Source organism: Bombina bombina, chromosome 9 (genome assembly GCF_027579735.1).
Source record: "Bombina bombina isolate aBomBom1 chromosome 9, aBomBom1.pri, whole genome shotgun sequence".
NCBI classification, from domain to species: Eukaryota; Metazoa; Chordata; class Amphibia; order Anura; family Bombinatoridae; genus Bombina; species Bombina bombina.
The window spans coordinates 246832807-246846653 of NC_069507.1; the positions used below are offsets into that span (position 1 = coordinate 246832807).

The 13847-nt window shown below is 37.1% G+C and overlaps 1 protein-coding gene and 1 pseudogene across 7 annotated transcripts in view; one reads left to right on the plus strand and one right to left on the minus strand.

The window, feature by feature from the left end:
- Positions 1 to 13847, minus strand: part of ADD3 (adducin 3) — a 248812-nt gene that overhangs the window by 194366 nt on the left and 40599 nt on the right. Inside the window, exon 1 of one of the 7 annotated variants that reach the window (XM_053692760.1) lies at positions 5953 to 6043. The exons of 4 other annotated variants lie outside the window; for them this stretch is intronic. The gene's annotated coding sequence lies outside the window, so the exon portion shown is untranslated. Of the gene's footprint in view, positions 1 to 5181; positions 5616 to 5952; positions 6044 to 13847 lie in introns of those variants that run through there. 2 more of the 7 variants (XM_053692766.1, XM_053692761.1) reach the window with 2 other exon arrangements.
- On the plus strand, positions 11248 to 11708 carry LOC128640526 (transcription factor Atoh1-like; annotated as a pseudogene).

The following is a 13847-nucleotide window of genomic DNA, read 5'->3' on the forward strand; positions in this document are numbered from 1 at the left end:
TCGCCTATTTTTTGGAAGACACGCCCATTTAAAGGGACATGAAACCCAATTTTGTTCTTTCATGATTCAGATAGAACAGCAATTGTAAGCAACTTTCTAATGTACTCCTATTATCAATTTTTCTTTGTTCTCTTGGTATCATTTGTTGAATGAGCAGCAATGCACTACTGGTTGTTGACTGAACACATGGGTGAGCCAATGACAATCGGTACATATATGTAGCCACTAATCAGTAGCTAGAACCTAGGTTCTTTGCTGCTCCTGAGCTTACCTAGATAAACCTTTCTGCAAAGGATAACAAGAGAAGGAAGAAAACGAAATAATAAAAGTAAAATTTGTATTCTCTAAATGCTTTGCCGTTATCTCATGAGATTTCACAGAACTTACTGAAACTGAATAGGAAAATAACATGACTGTGCCTGCACATGACAGATGCATACGCCCTTGCAAGTCCTAGGACTAGCATTCTGACTGGTTACTTAAAGGAATAGTCTAATCAAAATTAAACTTTCATGATTCAGACAGAGCATGCAATTTAAAGCAACTATCTAATTTACTCCTATTATCAATTTGTCTACGTTCTCTTGGTATCTTTAATTAAATGTAAGGTTAGGAGCCAGCCCATTTTTAGTTCAGCACCTGGGTACCGCTTGCTGATTGGTGGCTACATTTAGACACCAATCAGAAAGTGCTACCAATGTGATGAACCAAAAATGGGCTGGCTGCTAACCTTACATTCAAATAAAGATACCAAGAGAACAAATAAAAATTGATAATAAGAGTAAGTTAGAAAGTTGCTTAAAATTGAATCTGAATCATGAAAGTTTAATTTTGACTATACTATTCCTTTATAGTCTCTTTACAGTGGGCTGTGAATACTTAGGAAGATCGAGATAAAATATCTTTTTTTACATAGATGGTCAGGTGATATTCTCTAGTCAGCTTTCTACAGCTATGCTGCATCAATTTCATGTGCTTCAACATTTGGGTATCCTGACCTTTCAATAGAAAACATTGCAATGTGTATGTGTATTTTAAAAAGGATTTTACATTTTATTTATTTCTTTTAACTTTATTTGTGCAGGGTCCATTACTTCCTATCACAGCCCCACAATGGGGCTGTGGTGTCTGTAGGAAGGCTCAGGAGTAGATTTTCCCTTTGAAGTGATTGCTAGGAGACTTGTGCACTAGCTCTGTCAGTTTCTTGCCCATGCTCAGTAGAAGGCATTTGCTGCAAAATCATGTGACAGTAGAACCTAAATTATATAATGGTAGCTCTCTTATCTCCCCCGAAGGCAGTGGCTACCATGAGAATTTTCAAAAGCTTATTTTGCAATAAAATGAGTACGTTGTTTGCCGTTTTCTTTAACACAATCTGTTTTTCTGCTTTTTAATTTAATGTTGGTTTTAACTAAAGGAGCACTTTTTCATACACCTTTAAAATACAAGACAAAGGTAAGAATATGATTGTATACTGCAACACTACTACAAAAAGTTAAACATTTTATATCACACTCTCATAGTGTTTCATGTCAATTAAAGCAGCTGTCAACAACTCTGTTTAAAATTTGGAGCCAGTATGAATATTTTGGAGCCAGGCATACTTTTAGGAGGCAGTTTGTGGTATTTGTAAATAGATAAAAGGAGAATAATCCCAAAAGTTAGGAGCCAGTGGCTCTCTTGCTCCTGGGTTTGTCGAGACCTGGCGTAAAGTAGTGCATTCTTTTTTCTTAACCTGTGCCATAAAGAATGGAGATTACTATGTGTGCCGCTCTGACACTGGCTGTGGCTAAAGCAGTATTGAGGGTGAGATTAGACTATAATAATTGAAAGGATACTGAGCAAGTTCTGTGTAAAACAAGATACACGAGCATAGGACGTTCCTGCTGACATGGCCTAATGTACAGTACTGAGACGGAAAACAATGCCCTGCGCTTTATACGTGCCAGGATGGGATCAGTATGTCGGTCATATGACGAGGAAATTAAATTGTGAGTTTGATTATTTCCAGATGCTGCTATTGTGATCACGCAGAGAGAAAATTATTTAGACCAAGGCTGGGCAAATCCCAGGGGCCACACATCATAAAATTTGACTTCTTGCTAACATTTCAGCTTATACGTCCCTCTCTATAAAATCCTTCCTTGGCTCCTAGAAATATAAATCTGACTCATCAGTATTCTGGCTGGCTCCTGAGCTGTGTATACATTTGACAACCCCTGATTTAGCTGATTAAAATGGATATAGGGTTAAACACAAAACAGGGAAGAAACGGATATTTAGCTTTTGGGGATATATACATATATACACACATATGTTAGGGCTGGGCGATATGGGTGGAAAAAAAAAAATCTTACTGTACATGTTTCTCAATCTCCAATACACTCTTGGAGCATAAAAATACAAACCACAAAAAAGTTAAAATAAAATTAGCTAGTGCTACCTGTGCTGTGGTTACATAGATAGTATAAAGTCCCTTTATTTAACAGTACACTACAGAATCTTACTGTGCATGTTTCTCAATGTTATATACATACATACATACACACACACACACACAGACACATTATATATATATATATATATATATATATATATATATATATATATATATATATATATATATATATATATATATATATATATACATACATACACACACATATATAGTTGCAACTAATTGAATAATTTAAAAATTGTGCATCATTTTGATTTTTTTTTTTTTTGTTTAAAATCTGCAAATGTTATATGACCAAGTGCTTCCTTGTTATGGCTTTATTAACCTTGAAATGTTATGCTCCATAAAAAGGGTTTTCAGGGTCAGGAGTTATGGCAGTGAATGGAATACAAATCAAATTCCATAAATACTGTCAGGCACTTAGAGGTTCCATTAACAGAAACAGAGGTCATTAACACAAGCATCAAAAGACAGCCGCATCTGTGCAGAACCTCAGCTGTCTCCGATCTTAAAAGAGTATATAGATTTACGTTATTTTACAGACTTCTGGAGAATTAATCTACCTGTTGTCATGTGCCCAGAACTCTCAAACCTTCCTATAAACATACAGCGGTGCAACTTTACAACAACCAACTCACCTCTACTCACACACTGATACAAACAACCTATCACCTCCTCACACACCTATCCTTCCAATTGCACAACAACCAATTCTCCCCTAGAAACACTGATACAACCAACCTATCACCTTCTTACACACCTATCCTACCAATTGCACAACCATCAGCTCACCTCTACTCACACACTGATACAAACAACCTATCACCTTCTTACACACCAATCCTACCAATTGCACAACCATCAGCTCACTGCTACTCACACAATGATACAACCCAACCTATCACTTCACCTCCTCACACACCTATCCTACTAATTGCACAACAACCAATTCTCCTCTAGAAACACTGATACAACCAACCTATCACCTTCTTACACACCTATCCTACCAATTGCACAACCATCAGCTCACTGCTACTCACACAATGATACAACCAACCTATCACATCCTCACACACCTATCCTACTAATTGCACAACCACCAATTCTCCTCTAGAAACACTGATACAACCAACCTATCACCTTCTTACACACCTATCCTACCAATTGCACAACCATCAGCTCACTGCTACTCACACAATGATACAACCAACCTATCACATCCTCACACACCTATCCTACTAATTGCACAACCACCAATTCTCCTCTAGAAACACTGATACAACCAACCTATCACCTTATTACACACCTATCCTACCTATTGTACAACCACCAGCTTACCTCTGCTCATACACTGATACAACCAACCTATCACCTTCTCAAATAGAGATAAAAAAAAAAACAATCTGCCACTACAGACAAATAATGATTGATCCATCGTCCCACCAACCAACATATAATTAACACAATAACAAATATGAAAATCATATAAATGTCATACTCCTTTGAATTATATCGGCCCATTCAATCACATCTTTAGAGAACAGCCTATCTTCTTCCCACCTATTCATAAATGTAAGTTTCTGTGACCCTGATATTAAAGGGATAGGAAACCCAAAACATTTTTTAGCTTGTTCGAAACTTTATATACCGAGGTAGAAACATCATGGTTGCCCAGAAACACATTAAAACAATTTTATTGCCAACCCATGTGCAGAATCCCTCCCTCCTCCAAGGGCTGAATGCCAGGTGGAGACGTTAACCATGACGTCCACGTCAGAGGGGGTGGTGCACCAGAGCACTGAAATCTCGGGGACTGGGGGCATTGCAGAGTAAAGAGCAGCAGCGGAAGAAAGTGTTGCAAGAACGGTCAAGGTAAGTATATAAGTACCCCAAGACCAAAAAGATTAGCGGCGCTTTAATGACGTATGAGCCAATGAGTACGTGATGAATAAGAAAAACAAATATGGCCACTGTGCGGTTTCATCAGTAGTGCGCATGTGAATACCATAAAAAGCAAGTGGGCATGCGATGTGGACATAAATTAATATTAAAATTAATGGTCACATACACTGCCATTGGTTGGGGGCTGGAAGCTGGATGATTTAATTAAATTATGCCTCCTTTTATAGGAGATCATTACCACTCGTTTCATGACAATTTAAACATAAAAAGTAAGGTATATAAAAGTTTCGCTTTTAAAAAAAAACACAAACAGTTTTGATTGCATGTATAATAGTTATTATAATGTCTTAATTAGGTTCAAATGTGCATCGATGTCTAAGCCTTTACATTAAAAAGGTAGTATAATCCTGCTACAGCTCCTTTGAAAGCATTAGCTGGAGTTAAAAGTAAAACAATTTAGAAGTATTGGAGGAAGGGCACATTAATGTTCATAAAAAGTACTGTATAGTTGAACCCTTGCAAATAAAGAAAGCATTTAATGCTAATACATCTCAAACTGTATTAAAATGCAACACTTGTGCAACAGCCCCAAGGTACTCGCTCTCTCTTTTGTTGTATAATTGTTGGTTATCATCTCTGAAACACAATCTGACCTAGCCCCTTTATAAACTCACTATAATAACAATAACAATGAATAATAATACAAATCATATAGACCAGCTGTCTGCTGAAGTCCCTCTGTTGTTAGTCTCCGACAGGACGGTCCTGCGCATAGACATCTGGCTTTTATTTGTATAATGTGGAAAACTTGACTTGCTTACCAACAGCAGAGAGAGAAAAATCAAATGTCTGTTTACTTCCTTCCTTCCTTGATCAACATTAACCTTTCGTCTGCTGTAGGGCCATTCCCTTCAGCCACAATCAGAACTGGCAACAGAATTGATTAATCCTCGTTTTGAAATGTTAATAGAAAACAATGATTCTCTTAACATATATTAAGTAATATGGGTATTATCTCGGTTCACATAATGCAGCTTCTTAGCCCCTTGGGCGCCAGAAAAGCAATAGGTTGCAACCGTCTCTGGCAGTGAAGGTGTTACATCCTGACTTTGTAAGCGCAATCGGTTCTACAGTAACTGTATAGCCTCAAAAACAGGTCCGACTGGTCCGAGTACATGAATCCTTGTGACTTGTCACTTTCCATGTTCAATGAAGCTTAAAAATGTGATTGCAAGTTCCTCAGGAATAAATTTAAACCAAGTCTGTGCAAAATTCAATATATCAAGTTCAGAGAAGGTGAATTGCTTACCCAATAACACCTGTAAGCTGAGGCTTTCTGCAAGGTATAAAGCTTTCAAACAGCCCCAAGGCACCAATTGTTACTAAACTCTGTATTTATTGTTATTCATTTTACTATAACCACAGGCCAATGTATGTTTTGTATGATATCAATAAAGTACAAAAATAATAGTAAAAGAAATGTAGAATTTTGTAATTATTACATCAAGAGAGATTCAAATAAGACAAAAATATCCTGGAAAAGGGTAAAAAAAATAGTCAGCTCTAGACGTTTAGAAATGAGCCTGACTTACCTGTCAGAACTGCCGGCACACTGTACCAATTGGACATTTGGCGAGTATTGGAGGGCTAGAAGGATTAATGATCTCCACCCACATCTCAAAAGAAAAACACAAGTGTTGTATTTCCACAACTCTGTCCACAAATAACGTCCACATTCCAGTGAAATTATTTTTATCCAGCTATTCCAAACATCACTCCTCGTGTAACAAATACTGATGGACTCTCCAAGAACCAAAAATACCCCTAAATGACCTCAGTTCCACTTAGCGGCATGTTATCACATGACTTGAGGACATATAAAAACAAACTTACTGGTGTGACTGCTTCTAGGTCAGGGGTTGAAAATGTATTTCAAATTTAGAAGCCATCCAGAACTACAAGACTTACAAGACCTCTCCTCTGACATAAGGATAGATATATATATATATATATATATATATATATATATATATATATATATATATATATATATATATATATATATATATACTGTATATATGCTAAGAGGTAATCTTTCCACATTTTGTTGGCAAAAGTATTGTTGACCACAAGGCTGGAACATCATGGGTGAAGATCTAATCTATAACGAAATCCTATTGTACATGACAATCACTGCAAAATGACGCCATTCATCCATCTTAATGCCAAGTGAGTGCTGAAATTGTGCACGGATTAGGGTACAGGAAACATTTTATTGCACTACAGATTATTATACAGTTCGCTATAAGGCTCAGGAAATGCAAGGTTTAAAGTCTGTAAAGAATGGTTTCTCCTGACCATCCCCAACAGGTTTCCCCAATCAATACATATTACATGTTAATCTGAAGAGTGACAGTAAAACGCACATAAAACTTAAAGGGACACTGTACCCAAAATTTTTCTTTCGTGATTCAGATAGAGCACGACATTTTAAGCAACTTTCTAATTTACTCCTATTATCAAATTTTCTTCATTCTCTTGGTATCTTTATTTGAAATGCAAGAATGTAAGTTTAGATGCCGGCCCATTTTTGGTGAACAACCTGGGTTGTCATTGCTGATTGGTGGATAAATTCATCCACCAATAAAAAAGTGCTGTCCAGAGTACTGAAACAAAAAAGCTTAGATGCCTTCTTTTTCAAATAATGATAGCAAGAGAACTAAGAAAAATTGATAATAGGAGTAAATTAGAAAGTTGCTTAAAATTGCATGCTCTTTCTGAATTACAAAATAAAAAATTTGGGTTCAGTGTCCCTTTAACAAAAACATCTTTAACCATGGCCAATTATTATATATTTAATACTTGAATTTAATACTCTTAAAAACATTTACAGGATTGTCGGCTCAAGGTACTAATGGCAATTGAGAAGCTTTGGAAAGTTGGTCTCCAGCAGCATTGTGACCAGAGATCTTATCGCTCAAGTTATTCTGGTGCAAAACAGTTGTGGCAGTGAGTTCAATATAGATTAAGGTTATGGGTTATTCTTAGCACTGAGGCTAGAAATTGGTACGGTTAACCTCTTCTATACCAGACTGAGTTGCAATGTATTGTTGCACAGCTCTCTCTGGTGTCTACGATAACAAGCAGAAGCCACCAGTTGCATTGACAAAAGTTCCAAGGATAACTTCTGCAGACACACTATGTGCATAGCAACAATACGGCTGCAGTGTTTCACTGATAAAATGGTGTAACAAATTAGTTTAGGGGATACATATTTTCAGGGGGTGACCTATCACTGTGCAGCATGCAGGAATATTGTGTTCTTCATTCCACAGAATACAAATCAGCCTCTCTGGAGAAGTTAAAACATTACAAGTTTCAGTGTCAAATTACAGAAAAAGCAGGCAAAATAAGATAAAATTGCATTGCAAAGTTTTTTATATTTAGCTACATAAATTAATATTTTGTGGGAATGAAATTAGAAGGAACATTACAAACAAATAAATACTAGAAAGATTGAAGAATGCCAAGGAACAATTAGCTTGAAAAAATATTATACATATGTATTTTATAAAATTATGTTAGATGTAAAAAATAACCGTAAAGTTGTAGTGTCCATCAAGCTATTAGAGTCGCCATGTGGTAACCTAGGTTTTCTCCAGGGACAGTTATAAATGGGTCACTAGAGTGCAACAAGTGACAGTGGAGAATATAGCAGACAGTGGGAATTCCAAAGCCTGCAGTGTTTCCAATTCAATTACAGGAAAATGGAACAAAATGAGTAATGAAAGTATATTGCAAAGTTTTGTTTACTGCTTCTAATTAAACATTTGATATTACAATCGGAAAGTGCTTAAAGGGACATTATACACTCTTTTTCTTTGCATAAATGTTTTGTAGATGATCTATTTATATAGCCAATAAAGTTTTTTTTTTAAAGGTATAGTTTTGCTTATTTTTAAACATCATTGCTCTGATCAGACTCCTAACCATGCCCTAAAGTTTTATGAGAATACCGTCAGCTACCTACTCCAGCTGGCTCCTGTTTGTGTAAAGGGTCTTTCCATATGCAGAGGAAGGGGGGGAGTGTCTTATTTCCCACTTGCAGTGGGCTTTCCAGCTGCCTTTTAAACAGAGCTAAACTGGAAGCTTCTAATTAAGTTTTTAAACAGTTTTATACTGGATTTTTATATCAGTATCTGTGCATCTTATGCTTTATAGTAGTGTCTATTACAGGCAGTTATATGAAAATTGGTGTATACTGCCCTTTAATAAAGTTGCATGATGGGTAAGCTGTATATGCAGACATCACAGCGTCACCTTACACAAGGGAACGTGTTTTGTTAGAATTTCTGGAACTCTGCGGCCTACTGTATGTTTTCAGGACACTTATCCCCCTGACCTTACATTCTGTCTCACACCCTGCAGTGGAATCCAAACGAAACACTCTACATAATTCCTGGAATCTTTCAGGTGCTACCATCAATGTTATTATTTAGAGATTAAAAAAAAGGGAAGAATACTCCTCTTGGCAGTAATTCTCTTTGTAGCCTATACTACAGCACAGTGACATTTAAACTCTTGCCTGTCACATAGGGTCGCTATATATGTAAAACTCTCTAGTACACAGAGGGTTAAAGGGACATTGTAACCCCTTTATTACCCAATTCCCCAGTTTTGTAAAACTAACAGTTATATGAATATACTTTTTACATCTGTGATTACCTTGTATCTAAGCCTCTGCAGACTGACCTCTTATTTCAGTTCTTTTGACAGACTTGCAATTTAGCCAATCAGTGCTGACTCATAAATAACTCCACCGGTGTGAGCACAATGGTATCTTTTATGGCACACATGAACTAATGCCCTCTATCTCTGTCAAATGCATTCAGAGGCTTATAAATTAGCTATATGAGCCTACCTAGGTTTACCTTTCAACTAAGAATACCAAAAGAACAAAGAGTAAATTGGAAAGTTGTTTAAAATTGCATGCCCTATCTGAATCATAAAAGTTTAATTTTTATGAGACTGTCCCTTTAAGATGTATTGATTACTAAAATCATAAGTCAGGAAAACATGGAGAGGGAGAGGGTTCTCAGTGGTAAGTATTACCAGGGAGGGCCAAGATAAAAATGTGCTGCCGACCCAAAAGCAATGGGTCTTTAAATACTGCACGCAGAAGCAGACACAGCATAAATTGTCTATAAATATTATATATATCATGTTAATATCTTTGGAAAAAGGGGATAAATATAGAGAAAGCTTAAAACAACCAGCTCAGCATTTTGGGAAAAAATATTATTTTTAAATCAACAATGTCTAATCTATAGCCTGGTGCCAAGATGCAGCTATCTAGGGCTTTTATTTTTTTAGAACTTTATGGTTGGCCCATTATATAGTCTGTATCACTTTAGTGAATTGTGTATTTTCTTATTCACACACCAGGTTAGTATTAAAATCAAATGTAATACCCCACAAAATGTTCACTTATTTTCAGGTGGAAAAACTGCAACGTACAGTACGTTCATTATGTATTTGCCTTTTTTTCATGTAATTTAAAATCTAAAAACTGTAGCTTTTCTGAACCTAAGACAAACAGTGTGTAATTCAGAACACATGCTGCACAGAGATTGCTTGATATGTGCTATTATATTTTTTGAATTATTAAAATAATAATAATAATAATAATAGTGTCTGAACACATGGTTGCGTCTCATTACCAGGCAGAGACCAGCCTTTGTACAAGACAATGTAGTGTTTATACTTAGCCAGAATATTATTTGTAAGTTTTTTTATGTACAGGTATACCCCGCTTTACGACGATTCACTTTATGGCGATCCGCTAATACGGCGGCGGCGCAAACCCGGAAGTCGTTTCTCAGCACTACACTTAACATTGACAGCGAGTCAGGAGAGTACATTAGGTTATGTTTTATAGTATGGTATAGGCATATGAGATGCAGGAGGCATGTGTGTGTTGTGTTAGACTAAACTTAGCACTATTGCACACCTATATATGTTAGTTCAAACATGTTTTTAAGCTTTTAAACATACTGGCAAGTGAAAAACAAGTGAAAAATGCCTTGACTCACTTTAAAGGCGGTTTACACTTTACAGCGGGGCTCCGGTCCCTAACCCGCTGTATGAGCGGGGTATACCTGTACAAGTAAAAATATACATTTAGGTTTAAAACCCCTACAGTGTACTTTGTAACCTTATGTGACTTTGATTTGTGCAGTTGAACAAAGAGTAATAAAAGGAATAGTGACCCGGATTATAAAATAAAAAAATACAACAATCAAGCAGCAGAGTTAAAGTAAAAGTAAACTTAGAGCTATCCATTAATGTCCATTAGATTAGTCTAGTCGCTAACTTTAAAAAAAAAAAATTAATATATTATTATTTAGTAGTTTATTTATATGGTAAATCTTATACCTTTTTCCGTGGTCCATCCACCAACCCGATCATTTCCTGATTTATCTCCTTTACACACAAGACCGGTCCCACCCACTCTTACGTGTACATTCCTGCGCGTTCTTGTTAAGGGGGAGTCCATTGCGCATGCGCAGAAAACATTGCTGCTATGATACACGTTGAATGAATGAATCAGATTCATTATTGTGTATCATAGCAATTATCAGCTCACACTGACACGCACACAGACACAGATGATAACTTACATTGAGACACACAAACACGTTTTGCTCATAGGTTATAGCCATTGGCTCCCTGCATGCCGCTTTTTAAAAGAGACGTGCCTCCCTGGACCTCTCTGCATGCGTTTTTTTTAGAGGGACACCTTGCCTGGAGCAACCGGAGAGGAGCTCTGCGCTCGCGACCAGTGTGTGTGTCTGTCCCGGGAGCCTCTGAGGTAACTGCACCTATACATATCCCAGCTGCTGCAAGGTGACTCGTGCCCGCTCAAGGAGATGCACTCTGACATGGGCTTGCACAGCAGAGACTATCCGCAGGAAACTACAGACCCTCGAGCTTGGCTGTCCGTGTAAAGCGGGCGCACCGGCAGCAGCACCCAGCTACCAAGGTGTGGGATATCTGCCAGCTGACGGGGCTAGGGGCAGAAGAGGACAATGAGGACGAGTTGGTTGATAAGGAGGACGAGCTGTGCAGCCAGCTGGCACCAAGCGGTAAAGGTCCCCATGGGGTGCAGAAGCAGAGGAGACTGGCTGCCAATGTCCGGGAGAGGAGGATGCACGGGCTGAACCACACGTTTGACCAGCTTCGCAATGTCATCCCCTCCTTCAACAATGACAAGGAACTGTCCAAGTACGACACTCAAATGGCCCAGATCCAACATTACAAGCCAAGAATGTGCATGCATGTCTCATGAACGTGCATATAATGCGCATATATTGTGGCCGAAAAACATATGAGACACGCATGCGTATATAGCATTGTAAGCGTTAAATCTAGTCTGTTGGGACGCCAGTGGGGGACCAATCAAAATGCTTTAGAATGTATTCCTCATTCGAAAACAACTTTTTTTTTTTATAGCCAGGCAGAGTTACGGCGATAGAACTGAGCGTTGTAAAAGGTAATTTTTAGGTTGAATACTAATGATGTTAGAAAAATGATGACTTAAACTCGCACTAATTTTATGTTTATTTTTTAAATCTGAATAGCGGAGTGTGAGAGTTAACTTTTCCTTTAATTGTATTCAAGCCAGCTGCAAGAATATCCTTTCATATGCTTCTCTTTACCACAATGAAAACGAAAAGCATAGTGGCAACGAGAAGCATAAGCGGTGTCAGGTCGCGACAACAAGGATTGCTGTATACGGTTTGAATCCAGGTGATCCGTAAACAGGAACCAGGGAGACAGAATACACTGACTGCGGCTTTGTCTATTGTTACTGCAAATCATTAAATACACTTTTTGTAAGTGTTTTTACAACCGTTATTATTGTATTAAATGTTTTTACTACCTTGATGTGGGGATGCGCCTTCTTTCTGCTTTTCACTTAAATATCTTTAATGGGAGAGCATAAGCAAAGTGGCTCTTTGAATATGGCGGCACCCGGATTGAAAGAAAAAAAAAAAAACAGAAAATCTATTCACTGGCGAATTAGGACTACAGTTTGAACAATCCTCTAAGCTGAATCATGTATGGTGGAGACTGGTAACATATAGACATCTAATCTTTGTATGTAGCAGCATGGAGCTATTGATTGAGTACCTGGTGTTACCTCCAATAGAAGTGGGACATTAAGTTGTAAATCTTGTTGCAGCAAACAATTACAACAAATTATATTTATGTTGTGCTTTTGTGTCAGTTAACTCTATATATTTAACCCCTTAATGACCACAGCACTTTTCCATTTTCTGTCCGTTTGGGACCAAGGCTATTTTTACATTTCTGCGGTGTTTGTGTTTAGCTGTAATTTTCCCCTTGCCCATTTAATGTACCCACACATATTATATACCGTTTTTCTCGCCATTAAATGGACTTTCAAAATATACCATTATTTTCCTCATATCTTATAATTTACTATAATTTTTTTTATAAAATATGAGGAAAAAATAGAAAAAAAACACACTTTTTCTAACTTTGACCCCCAAAATCTGTTATACATCTACAACCACCAAACAAAAACCATGCTAAATAGTTTCTAAATTTTGTCCTGAGTTTAGAAATACCCAATGTTTACATGTTCTTTGCTTTTTTTGCAAGTTATAGGGCCATAAATACAAGTAGCACTTTGCTATTTCCAAACCACTTTTTTTCAAAATTAGCGCTAGTTACATTAGAACACTGATATCTTTCAGGAATCCCTGAATATCCCCTGACATGTATATATTTTTTTTTAGAAGACATCCCAAAGTATTGATCTAGGCCCATTTTGGCATATTTCATGCCACCATTTCACCGCCAAATGCGATCAAATAAAAAAAAAAAGTTCACTTTTTCACAATTTTTTTCACAAACTTTAGGTTTCTCACTGAAATTATTTACAAAAAACTTATGCAATTATAGCATACATGGTTGTAAATGCTTCTCTGGGATCCCCTTTGTTCATAAATAGCAGACATATATGGCTTTGGTTTTGCTTTTTACTAATTAGAAGGCTGCTAAATGCGACTGCGCACCACACATGTATTATGCCCAGCAGTGAAGGGGTTAATTAGGGAGCATGTAGGGAGCTTCTAGGGTTAATTTTAGCTTCAATGTAGTGTAGTAGACAACCCCAAGTATTGATCTAGGCCCATTTTGGTATATTTCATGCCACCATTTCACCGCCAAATGCAATCAAATTAAAAAAAACGCTAAATTTTTCACAATTTTAGGTTTCTCACTGAAATTATTTACAAACAGCATGTGCAATTATGGCACAAATAGTTGTAAATGCTTCTCTGGGATCCCCTTTGTTCAGAAATAGCAGACATATATGACTTTGGCGTTGCTTTTTGGTAATTAGAAGGCCGCAAAGTGCTGCTGCGCATCACACATGTATTATGGCTAGCAGTCAAGG